Source organism: Barbus barbus (assembly GCF_936440315.1).
Source record: "Barbus barbus genome assembly, chromosome: 19".
In the NCBI taxonomy this organism is placed as follows: Eukaryota; Metazoa; Chordata; class Actinopteri; order Cypriniformes; family Cyprinidae; genus Barbus; species Barbus barbus.
The window spans coordinates 20,705,544-20,718,782 of NC_136747.1; positions in this window are offsets into that span (position 1 = coordinate 20,705,544).

The following is a 13,239-nucleotide window of genomic DNA, read 5'->3' on the forward strand; positions in this document are numbered from 1 at the left end:
TTCAAATGACTGCATTTTAAATTCAGTCAAGATATTTACTTCAAATAATTACGCAAAATAATCAACTAAAAAAAACATGTAAACTGTTGTCTTCATTTTTTAAAGTTCTGCAAACATCCCATTTTTTAGAGTGTATATAAACAGTGTAGTAATATATGACAAATGCGTGACCACATATGACAGAAAATCTATCCAATAAAGAACAAATATTTAGACTTACCCTAGACTGATGGTTCATTTTAATAACACTGCTGTGATGAAGGTAAATAAGACTGAAAGTTCGTCTTTCTGAAGAGGGACTCAGAGTTTCACAGAATAAGTTATTTACAGGCACACTGAAAGGTCACACTAATCTCTGAATAACCAGCCATTGATTTTCAGTTATACCTTTTAATAACGTAGAGAAAAGAGACACTCCTTTATATACAATATTTATTAAGTGCCTCTAAATTATTAAGTGCCTTTAAAATTACGAAATTCTCTTAGGCTTTGCTCTAAATCTTTTTTCTTTGTGAAAAAACAAAAATGGAAGCATTCTTCACGCTTTGGTCTATTCAAGATGCTCATCGACACAATGTAGGTACGGAAACCTCCATAATGGAGATGGCAAAATGAGCAGAGATTATTCTTTTGAAACGACTAATTGGTATGAATTACTAAAGCTACGGCTGTTTACACCCATCTTCTTGTTGGTTGACAGGTCTGGACCTCACAGGGCACCCCTATGATTGAGAATGAACTCAGACAGCATCTGATGAGGTCAGGCTATTTGTTGATTAATAAACAAAGAGTCACACTAGGACTCCATTAATCAAATGAGAATGTCACGTTCCGTATGATTTACATGTCGCCTCTCCTCCAGCAACTCTGTTTCGGACATGGCACGGGGTGGGAACAGAAGGATGAGGGATGAGAAGACAGGATGATGAAGGGTATTTTAGAGAATGAGTTTACTGTATGTGATACACTCCGCACAGCGGGACTATTCGTACAGCAGCAAACTTTCATTTCTGTCATAAATCTATCTATTCAAAATATACAGTCAAACGCAGCCTGCAGGCTTGTTTATTAGTTTCGGTTGGGATTGGGCACAGGTTTTCCAAAGAAACGTACATTTAAATTAGATGGAATACATAAAGTTTTTTTTTTTATATATATGCTTTGAAAATAAAAATACATAATAATTAAAAATATATATATTTTATAATAAAAAATAGAGATTAATTTTGTTTGTATGGTTTGTTTATATGCTCCTATGACTTCTATGATCTGTGTTCAAACTAAATAATAATTCTCATTCAGTTTCAGATTCAGATTTTTCGGTTGTAGTTTCAAATCTGATTCTAATTCATGTCATGTTTATATTTTTATTTGTTTTCATCATACACTATCGTCACATCGATGTTTTAATAATGAATCTGATTCTAATTCTTATTCTGATTGTAATAATGTTTGTTTGTTTATCATGCACTAATAAATTAAAAATCATTCTAGTTGTGATTCTGATTCCACTTACTATTTTAAATGTGATTCTGACCATATTTTACTTTTTAACATTTGTTTACTTTTTTGGTCACACAGATGAATATATGTTAATTACAGATTAATAATGTTTCTGGTTCCTATTCTAATTCTAATTCAAATTTATATTTGTATCCTTATTCTGACTTTCAATCTGACTGATTTAGTTTTTTTCACGCATCTGGTTCTGAATCTAAATTTCACTCTTACTCTGATTAAAATTCAGATTTTGAGTGTGATTCAGATTAGACGTGTTTGATCACATATATTTTTTTTTGTGTGTTTTCACACTGACACATCAATAATGTTTCTGGCTCTGATGTAAATTTTTTTTAATAAAAATGTAGTTTTTCTGACTCTTAATCTGAATTCCGATTCTCTTCATACAGTGAGAATTCTGACTCTAATGGTTTGATATGGACTGAGGGTTTTATTTCACTCTCTGTATAGACGCAGGCTGGTGGTCAGACTCTGACCCTGTCAGTCAGTGACCCTGAAAAATGACACACTGATTGACTCTTTGTCACCACCGTGTCATAAGGACGGTTGTCGTGGCAGCTGCGGAATGTTCCGAGCATAAAAGCAGAGCCATCAATCTCTGCCGGAACACGTCTTGTTCCTCGCTACCCTGGGATGATTTCAAACACCACAGGTCTTTTCCATCAACCTTTAAAAATGACAGATGCTTGTCAAGACTGCTTTCTCGCTGTATCGATGCAAATACACATCAATCAAAACTACACACAAGGAGTGTGTCAAACATATTCCCAAACTTATTTTTGATGTTTCCTTCTCCATTTAAGTTGCAACTGTTTCAGAGAGACCACAGTGCATGGAAGCAGATGTAATTTCATTTATATGTGACGTTTCCCAGCATGCCCCATTCAGACGCCAGAGCATAGCAGGGGGGACACTCTTTTATTCCCTCAGTCTCAGGAGACATTCTCCAGCGTTAAAGATCTCACCAGAAGGTGAAGTCAACTAGCAAACATCCCACAATAATGGCACAAAGTGGATTTAATGTCTCACAAAGCATCAGCCGTAATCCACAAAGATGACTCTCACAGTCTTTCAGGGAGTTTTTATGATGCTAATCAGATCGCTGACAGCTTGAAGTCCACGGCTGACAGCGATGAAAGCAAATTTAATTTTCTGTTTCCACACAACGCAACATTATTGAAACATGCACTTATATCTCTACGTTGCGATGATGTACGATGAGCTGTTTTGAAGCATATGGTGAAACTAACATTTGGGCAAAAACTGCCTCAGAACTGTGTCCAGTCGGGTTTTCATTTAGCAGCTGTTTCTTAATCTGGACACAGGACCCCCCACAGTTAGACCAAGTATTTACTTTTCCCTCAACAGTTTACATTTGATAACAAGTGCGATATGTTCACTTCCTCAAGACACTCTCATGTCCCATTCTCTTGCATAATAGACCAGTGAACACAAAGTAAGAGAGTATGGGACTAGAATGAAGTTTTAATAAACTAAAGTAAATCATAATAATAATAAAATATACATAATTATAACGACTTATTAAGATGCCAAAATTATGTTACAAATTAAAATCATGTACATATACCATATGGCTGTCTTTATATGAGGAACAGTCTGACCTTGTCTAATACTTTTCCTGTAAAATAAGACTTGTTGACTTTCACCCATAGGAAATTTCCTAATACTTCCTTTTTGTGTCACGCTAAAGCACATATTTTACATGAAGAACAGTGAGTAATCTGTCTAATACTTTTCTTGTACAATATATTTACTATAAAACAAAACCAAATGATGAAAATATATTTGCACATTTGTTTTATATATATTCCTTTATAATATTATTATAATATTATAAATATTATAATAAAAAATACATATTTTTATTTAATTTTTAAAAAATATTTTCTAATTGCATCTATTAGACTTTCTTTCATAATTATTCTATTGCTTCAAACATAACACTGCTAATAAAAGCTAACTGTTATCTCTTGTGCTAATGAAGCATGTTGAAACACTGAGAGAGCGAGAGCGAGAGAGAGCGAGAGAGAGAGAGAGTGTCTGTGCATCCGCTGCATGTTCTCTGTGCCTCAGTCATTAGTGCAGCAGTGTGAGTGAGCGTGTGAGACCTGCTCTCTCTGGCTGCCCTGCTCTCTGCTCTGTTGTTGTTTATGAAGGCCGAGGAAGGGCCGGGGAGTTGCTGAAATGACAGGACATGCCAACAAATTGCATCACTTCTGCCTCAGTAGCTGGGGACAAAGCAACGCCATATGCTCAGGGCTGGCGATGAATGGGGCTCATTTCCATGGCCGCACCAGGCTCCCAGCATCCCCTCTGTCCACCCGGGAGACAGCTATGCCAAGACATGTGACACAGATGAACCAGTGTACTCCATCTCACCAAAGAGAAAACGAACTTTAATGCCAACTACTACTTTGTTTTAAGTTTAAGTAAAGTTGGTCACAACTCTTAATAAAGATTATAAAAGTTTAGGTAAATTCATGTAGATAATTATTTGCAATTACTCATTATTTTCTGTTCTAATGACAGTATTGCATTACTTTTGAAGTCAACATAAAATCAAAATAGATTATCTTTACTTTCTTAATGAACATTACTGGTCCTACCGAAAAAGAAACTGCTTATGTTTAATTTTACAGTAGGCCCCACAAGTTTTGAATGATAGTATTCAAAAAGCTATTAATATATTACTTTATATAACAAAATAACAAATAAAAAATCAAATAAAAGTCCTGCATGCCCTACAATTTTCTCAGAAATAAATTACAGAATGAAATAAAAGAAATAAATGATAATAAAAAAAATCTGAAATCATTAACACCGTTTGGATCTCTTACAACTTTGGTAATACAAATGAAATGAACTCTTTTTTTTTTTTTTTTTTTGCTGATAAAGCACATTTTATTCTGCTACTGATTGTTATAGGTAATCTGGCTGTCTAATATTTTTCTTGTAAAATATATTTGCAATAATGGAATAAAACAAACAAGCAAACAAAAAAAATACAACAAAAATGTAATATATTTGCATTTTTTTATATTTATTTTCTATTTTCTTGTTTATTTTTTACTTTTTTTTCCTCCATAAGAAACAAAGTAAAATTGTGTACACATGCCTGTGCCTGTCGTACGAGTAACACTATAAGCAATCCATCTATTTCGCTTCCATTTATTAGTTGTTTGGATTTTTATTTTGTTTTAGTCTTTGAACCTTTGAAAGCATTTACACCATTTGTATCCCAGATTTAATTATTATGATTCTAAAGTGGTAACTATAATTGAATAAAAGCAACATATTTTGGTAGAAAAATTATGATTGCTAAGATACATTTTTGTAAGGTATACTGCAATGTATTTCTGCAATATAGGCCATAACAAAGAGACTATGCACATCCAAAATGAATAAGAGTCTCCTTAAAAATACACCATATTTCTTGTTTAAGGACACTGTACCTTTTTGCAATCCCCACAGAGGCGCGTCCCTCTCTGTCGCCAGCCTCTGCTCCTAATAATCACTCTAATTAGAGTCGTGTGCTGATAATCAATCAAAACGATGGGGCTAATCTGTTAACCTCTCTCTCATTCTGCACCTAATCCACCAACCCATTAGCAACCCTTTACATCACTAAAGCTATTTAACCAAAATCGCAGAAACACTCCAAAACCTTCAACGGTGGCCAATTTGTGTATATATGACTGCTGATTAGTTATTTTGAGTGCTTAGTGACACAGCCAATTACGAATGGCAAGAGAGAGAGGGAGAGGCAGAGAGAGATATGATTCTGTCAGTGTTAAATTGAGCATAGAAAGTCCACAGGGTTTAGGCATGTCTGCGCAGATGTTGTATGGCTGAGTTGTGTTCATTACTTCCCTGAAATGATTTTAGATAGCCGACCTCCGAGCTAGACAGACGTTGATTAAATAACTCTCACAAATCGGGATCAAAACGCAACCCGAATGGAGAGTATGTGGTCTTTATAAACAGAGAATTCTACAATAGAAATGATTCAAGTATCGGACGTAGCGCTCAAACAGTGTGATAAAACCCTTTCTGATATCACACCGCTGACTTTTATGCAGGTGTTATCCGAACTAACTTTTAGGCCAGAACTAGTTCAAGGTTATTTGTCAGTATATGTTTACTCTGGGGGGGGGGGGGGGGGGGGGGGGGGCTGCTGACACGGGTTGGGTCGGGATCCTGAGTCAGCCCCACTTATGATGTTCGCTGGTGTATTCTCCAACCTTCTTGTCTGGATTGGTGCCAGCTGCTCTGCCAATCCTCAGCTTGGCATAGGTTGAGATCAGGCATGCAGGTGCTCACTCTTTCTGTCTCCCGCCACTCTTTATGCTAGGAGTGTGACCCTGAGGTAATTTTAGTGCCAGGGTTGTTGGGGCGCTGCCAGACAGTGGTGGTCATGTCAGATATGGTCATTAGTGTTGTGAAGATCTTGCCAGAGGATTTCCTCCTATGACCTGCTAAATGTTTAGGCTCTAGGTTTCGAGTAAACCAGGTGTCTGGGGGGTGAGCTAATCTGTCGTAGTGTTTTAAATCCCTACAGTTAACGACATATGCCGCTTATTTCTGACACTGGTAAAGTGTTGAACTAGACTGTACAGCTTTGAAAAGGCACTGAAAAGAAGGTTATTTACCTTACTGGAGTCTTATTTTAAAAATGTAAGAAAACAATTAAATGTATTATTTTTTTTGCTTAATAACTAAACATCAAAAGTGTTTCATTACATTAAACAGACCAATTCTACTAATATGCAAGAACCAGAAAGTGTATAAAATATTTATTCTTAGGGATGAATGAATGAATAAATAAATAAATGAATAATATATATAATGGGTTTATTTTGATATATAATAATTTAAGTGTAACATAATATAATTGATTAAATATTGTTGTATAATATGTTAACTGGGTTTATACATAAACCCAGTTATATAATTTTTAGTGATGTTACTGTTAAAAGAATTTTAAAGGAAATGTTTATAAATGTATATAAAAGAAAATGGAATTTAAAGCTGAAATTATACTGAAATTAAAGCTGAAATTTACAACGTTCACAATCTTTTTCTTTCTTAATTTCCTGGAGTTTTCTCTGTCTCTCTCTCTCTCTATTCAATTCAATTCAATTCAATATGTGTTTTATTGGCATGACAGTTGTTACAATGTATTGCCAAAGTATGTTTACATTGAATCTAGAACAGATACGCATTTTAGAAAAAAATAATAAATAAATAAATGCATGTATATGTAATTAAATAAAATAGAACAAATCAATTCGATGAATTCTATGAACTATTTAAAATTCAGTGTGATGTGTGTGCGCATCACTGATTTGTTGGCTCCTCCCTCTTTTTGTGACAGGCATCAATGTATCTTGCTACTAGTAAGATACAATCTTGTTTCTCACCTAATAAATATTGAAGTTGAATCTCTCTCTCTATATATATATATAAAACAAAGAAGGAAAATGTCCATAAACTGAATTTAAACCTCTGAAATTATTGTTTTTAAAAAATCAAAGAAATCAAAATCTCCTCTGAAATCAAAGCTTAAATTTTATTGCAAATTTTGCAATCTTTTTCTTTCTTAATTTCCTGGAGTGTTTTTTTTTCTCAATCAAATGTGACTTTTACACTTTAAGAAATTTCGTTCAAGGCGAGCAGCGACTAACTATGATATACAACTCTTTGATACTGCACAAGTAATAAAGAACGGAAAATCTCTTGGTGGGTTTTCTTTCCCCTCTCCCTCTTTTATTTTCTGAAAGGAGATTAAATATTTCTGCATGAGGAAGTCTTTTTAAATCCTGCAGTGACTACTGCACTGGCCCCACACTTATTGCTTGGACACACCGAGATGCAGTGAAATCCAGAAAAGCTTCCCCTGCCCCAGCTGTCCACAATGTAGGGGGAAAAAAATCAAAGTCATTTTCATGGTGAAGACAGAGAGCATGTAAAAACAAAGTGTTTTATGACCTGTTGCTTCTTTACAGGTGTAAAATGTTTATAACGAAATACCTCTAACAATATTAGTGCTTAATGAGCGTGTTTGCTTAAAAATGAAACAAACATTGATTCTCGTGACATCACACAGAGTTCATATGGAAAGATGTAAATGCTCTGATGTGTTGTGGTGGGAAAGGGGCGGATATGCTTGTGTTCAGAGATGATCTCCTGACATCTCCATTGTGATCTGACGGGAAGCCGAGACTGCCAGAGTAACTCAGGACACGCATTTATGGCTGTCTGAAATAACGACTTAATTTTGGAGAAAGGCAAATGTTTTCCCACCCACTTTTTTCCTTCTGTCTTTCAAGCACACCAGCTGACTAAATCCATGAAGTCAAACACAATGTTTATCATTGCAGTACTGCTCTGTTTCAGATGAACGGCCACGATATTATCACTGCCGCATTTTTAGCATAACTCCACTTATACAAACAGCTTTTTGAAAGATTTGGAGTCATCAATCTCAGGGACCCGCGTCCAGCTTTACAATGGTGTTTTATGGCAGATGGGCTGTCCGGGAAACTCAAAGGCTCTCAAAGTCAACTTTTATTCCTTAGGGTTTTTTTTTTTCTCAATCTTCTCCAACATGGATTTGAAACCTGATTGGCGTTTCCAAGGAAAATTCGATCTTGAAGCCTCACTTGCAAGTGATTCTACCCATAAGCCCCCACACCTCCTCTCTATGGTCACTTAATCTGCTATGGAAACGTCCGGCAGCGGGACACTAGTCATATTAAACATACTAAGCCATGTCCATATTGTCCATATAGTTCCCACAATACTTTTTTAATTTAAATGGATAATTCTGTCATCATTTACTCACCCTCCACTTGTTCCAAACCTTTCTTCTGTTGAACATAAAGGAAGAAAGTTGATAACCAAACAACTGATGGTAGCCATTGACTTCCACAGTATGGAAAAAATACTATTAAAGTAAATGGCTACCGTCAACATTCTTCAAAATATCGTCTTTTGTGTATCTTCAAAAGAAACTCATACAGCTTTAGAACAACTTGAGGGAGACTTTTTTCAAAGTCTATACTGCAAAAGCATTGTTGGAGTGTGTATCTGTTTTATTAAGTATCTATTGTGTGGATAAATGACGTCCTAACTCTATTGTTGAGCCTCACTTGTTTGTGACACCAGTCTATCAAACGCATCCCAAGATCCAGATCGATCTGGTGCAGGTGTCTGCTTCTGTCCCATTATCAAAGTGCTCTTACTGTACCAGACTAGAGGGGATTACGTCTAGAGACCGTAGACTAGATAGAAAGGACCACACCGACACCCCTGGCCTCTTCAGGGACACTTGGTGGGGGACAAAAAAACTTGCTTTTGTTCCCTCAGACAAAAATTAATTACTATTTTAATAACAGAGCCAGACTTGCTGAAAATCGGCTTAGAGAAATGGTGATGTAATGATTGCTGGAGAGGAGTTTTGTAAGGGGCATTGGGGGGCTGCCTCGAGGGCCCTCCAAAATCTCTATTTGCCACATTGAAAAAGTGCACAAATCAAAGCGATCTGCGGGAAAATGAAACCCACACAGTAGGTTTGAGAAACCCGGGCTCATTGTACAAATTCCTGCGTGTCGTTGTGACATCTGCACGCAGTGTGTGCTTCCTTTACGTCTCGCACACTTCAGATTGCGCAGCTGAAAGAAATCAAGTGTGTGTTGAAATTTCACAAATGCAAATAAATTTTCCGTTCTTCCCCATTTGAAGTGGGGTTCGCGCCGGCCCGCCAAGTCTGCCGAGAACAAGGGGGAAAGTGATAAGCTCGTTTTTGATGAGCAACATTTCAATTTGCATGTGAACACACACGAATGGTGTTCTCTCTCTCCCTCTTTTTCCCTCCCTCCCTCGCTCTCTATTTTCTCTCCCACTCTCTCTCTTCCTGCCCCTTTCCCCTGACCGTGATTAATACACACATGTTGTACAAAGGGCTCCTTGTTAGCTTAATGGCAAGGCCTAAATGGAGACTTATATTTCCAGGATTATATCTGTATTCAATTGCAAATGATTTTTTGGGGGGACTTTTAATACCCTGCTCTCTTGTCTATGAATAATAGTATCATTTAAATGTAGCAGACACCTGGTGCAGGGAGGGGGGAGCTCAAGGCACCGAGTCTGGCTGGGCACTACTGCCAACTTCCCTCTTTCCCAGCCTTGCCTTATCCCCAACGACCAGCCTCCGATTTCACTCCCTTACCTTCAAATGCCATGCACTTGAAACTTTATTCTCCCTTCGGTAAAAAACGCAGGCTCTCCTGAAAGGAAGAGAGGGATGGAAAAAAAGGCTGAAGAGATTTAAGAGAGAGAGGAAAGAAATTCTTATCAATCTTTTCATAGATTTGGGGAAAAGTCATCTGAAGGAGCCGTGTAACGTTTCAAGGGACCCTTCCAATTAAATACTTAAAAAAAAAGGTACAATAAAAGAAGCCTCTCCTATACTCAACGGAGGCATTAATGCTCTTTTGTTGATTTATTGTACATTACCTTCTGAGGCCATAGAGAAACAGGGGGTACTTTAGACGGGGGGCCATTTGTATGCGCCCCGCGTCCGTCCTGCGCACAATCCGGCCTGTATTGCGTTTTGCAAATTTATACCAGGATGTTGGTTTAGAGTGTTTCCCTGGAAAAAAAGAAAAGTTTTTCAAGTAAGTGTCTGCTTTCATGAGCACAAGTGACTGAAGCTTACAAACAAAGCTTTGTTTCAAAACTCACAGATGTATGGCCGGAGCATGCCTTTGTCCTCCAATGCTGAGATTTTGTTTTTTTTTGTGGATTTTCTGTACAATGCAGACAAAAAGTACTGGTGAGCACAGATATTAGACTAAGCTTTCCCAGGGTTATATTTTTCACCCAAGAGGCTTGTTTGTAGATTTCGAGGCTAAAAACGGGAGAACACTTTTTCTTGTTTGCAGGGAAAAAATTAAAATAACTATTGTTCCTCATTTGTGAGACACTTTGGATAAAAGAATCGGATAAATGAATGCTATTTTTATATTGCGTAAACGGATGCATTTACTACAAAACACTGTACGTTATCAGGGAATATTATTCTGACAAAAACTGTATGAAGTTGTGCCTTACACTGAAGCCTAGCTGAAAACTTTGAAAGTTTCCAAGCGCATCAATTTTATTTTGGAAAGACCTGCCAAATATCGTTTTATGCTATCAACACCCCGCATCCACATCGTTTCTTCCTCAAAAGTTTTGTCGGAGTCCGTTAGCTGCTATGCAAACAGCATGTGTTGGGACTTGGCTTGCCAACGCTTCTTTTGTTGTGTCTAGACTACAGGAAATGCAAAATTGCATTTGTTTACAACCGTTAGGAAGTCAAAGCCAAGGCAACGATTAAAGAGCTGCTCCCAGGAAAAAAGGCTTGAACACGTAGCGCAGATTTTCTTTTGAGGGAGAGAGAGCGAGCGAGAAAAAACACAGGAATATACGAAGAGGGACTGCCTCATAAAAACATCTGTAAATCTTATCGCACTGAGCGTCATTGTTCTTATTCACCGTCCTGACATTTGCTCCTGAAGCTTGTAAGTGCTGCTGTTTTCAGATCTAATCTCGAATCAGTCATTCTCTCAGCTTTCTTAATGAGTCACATAAGGATGTGAGGGGAGGAAGTCGATCCCTAACCAGAAATTTCAGGTTACCACAGTAGTAGCCTTCACTTCAATTTTTTCTATTTTAAGAATGTTCTTCCACGATGTGCGGATTACGGCCTGTCATCTATACACCACCGTCTGCTTTCATTTGTTTGTATAAGTTCTCTGACCATGTCTCACATATGGGACTTTATGTTTTTCACCCTTCGGGAAAATAACAGTGAATGACGCTGACCTTGTTCTGTGTTGTTGCAGTGAGATATGTGTCTTCTTTGTGCCATGAGAATTAGTTGATATGACTGAGCTTCACCAATTCAATGTTGGACCAGACAGACGGCAAACACTACACTGTTGACTGACTGTGTCTACGTACTTTACACTGTCTGGTTATTCTGCTTATTCACTTAAGTAGCAGTTTTATTTTAATTGTCAAAGCTACCACTGACAAAAACATATCTTCATTTGGAGCCAGCTACAAAAAATGTATTCGGACACTTGATGGAATTAGATACAAATTATCAAACCAAGTAGCAAAAACGATGCCAGACATTTTCTCAGAACTAACTTCACTTTTCTATGCAAGTTCTGTAATGACTTTTAAATAACTGGTCTCAAGATCATTTTTAGTGGATGTATGAAGTCAGTTCCTCTCAAGTTCACAAAGTTACCTCAGGTGTAGCTCAGCATAAAAAAATATTATACCACACTAGCAATTTATACTAGAAGATTTATGTTATCATTAACAATACTGTAAATTTATTGTTTTATAAATAAAAATTGACCTTTTTTTTTTGGTTCTGTTTTTTTTTTGAAAATGGAATTTCATATATTTTGTTGTAGTTCAACGGCAATAGCACATTTTTAGTTCTAGTTTAAGTTCAAACACTTTTTAGGCCATTGTATAATCTTATATTATTATGGCATTTTAATAATAATATTTGATCATCACATTGTAAACCACTAATCTAAAGAGGACCTGAAATGATCTCGTTCTTTTGTTTTGCAGTCTCTAGATCACCTCTGCTGGACATTATGGACATTTTTAGACAAAATTAGTTCACATGCCCAAATTAGTTCAAATGAGTGATGTGTATTTGGAAAAAGCATGGAGGCCACTATATAAGCTAGTCTCATTCAGCACATTCAGAGAAAGCTGTGCCTCCACTACCACACATAATGGTGCGCAGAGATAGTTTTAACAGAGGAAAACAGGAAGTGCCCTGAGTGACCTATAACAACAGCTGATTTAAAGCTATTTTTATCTACGTTTAAACAAAGCCGTGAGATCATAAGCCCTCGGATCTCAAAGTGAGATATATGTAAGATGCATTCCTTACATTGAAAGTATTCCAAAAGCATCCAAAGGGAGAACATCTTATAGGCCATAATGAGGTAATCTCAGGTCTTCTTCCATCAGGGACATGTATGGTGACTTCTCTGCGGTTAGCCTCAAGCGTCTAAGACATGGAGAGGAAGTCACTATTTCAGAGAGTTTACACAGATGGAGCCCACTCTTCAGTCAACACTCACATAAAAATCAAGCAAGACTTTTTCAAGACTTGTTTTTTCTTTTCATTTCAGTGTACACACAGATGCTTATGGCGACATAGAGGTGCCACAGTTTGTTACGAACAAGCAAATTCGCATGAAGTTCAGCTCATAGTGAAAAAATATCACAGATGATTATTATTTTCATATGTATACAAACCAAAAAAATAAAAATGACAACAACAGATCTTGATCTTGATTTAGAACAGGATAGTTATTTACAAACCAGTTTAGATCTCATTACAGCAATCAGGCAGATCTTTTTTTAGATATACTGTACAGGCCACTGCGACTTTTGTTATTCATTCTGCCATTAAATAAAAGTTAGACTTTGCCTTTCTGCTTCTGTTGCTCTTGGTTTTCTGAACTTTTGTCTGTGGTTTTACAGCAGAATGATGGGAGACTCACATAAGAGGTGACTCATAAACCAGGCACACACGTCCGCTAGTCACTGTCTGTTTACTTCTGACAGCTCTTTACAATCGTTAACTGTAAATGTCACAAGCATCTGTGA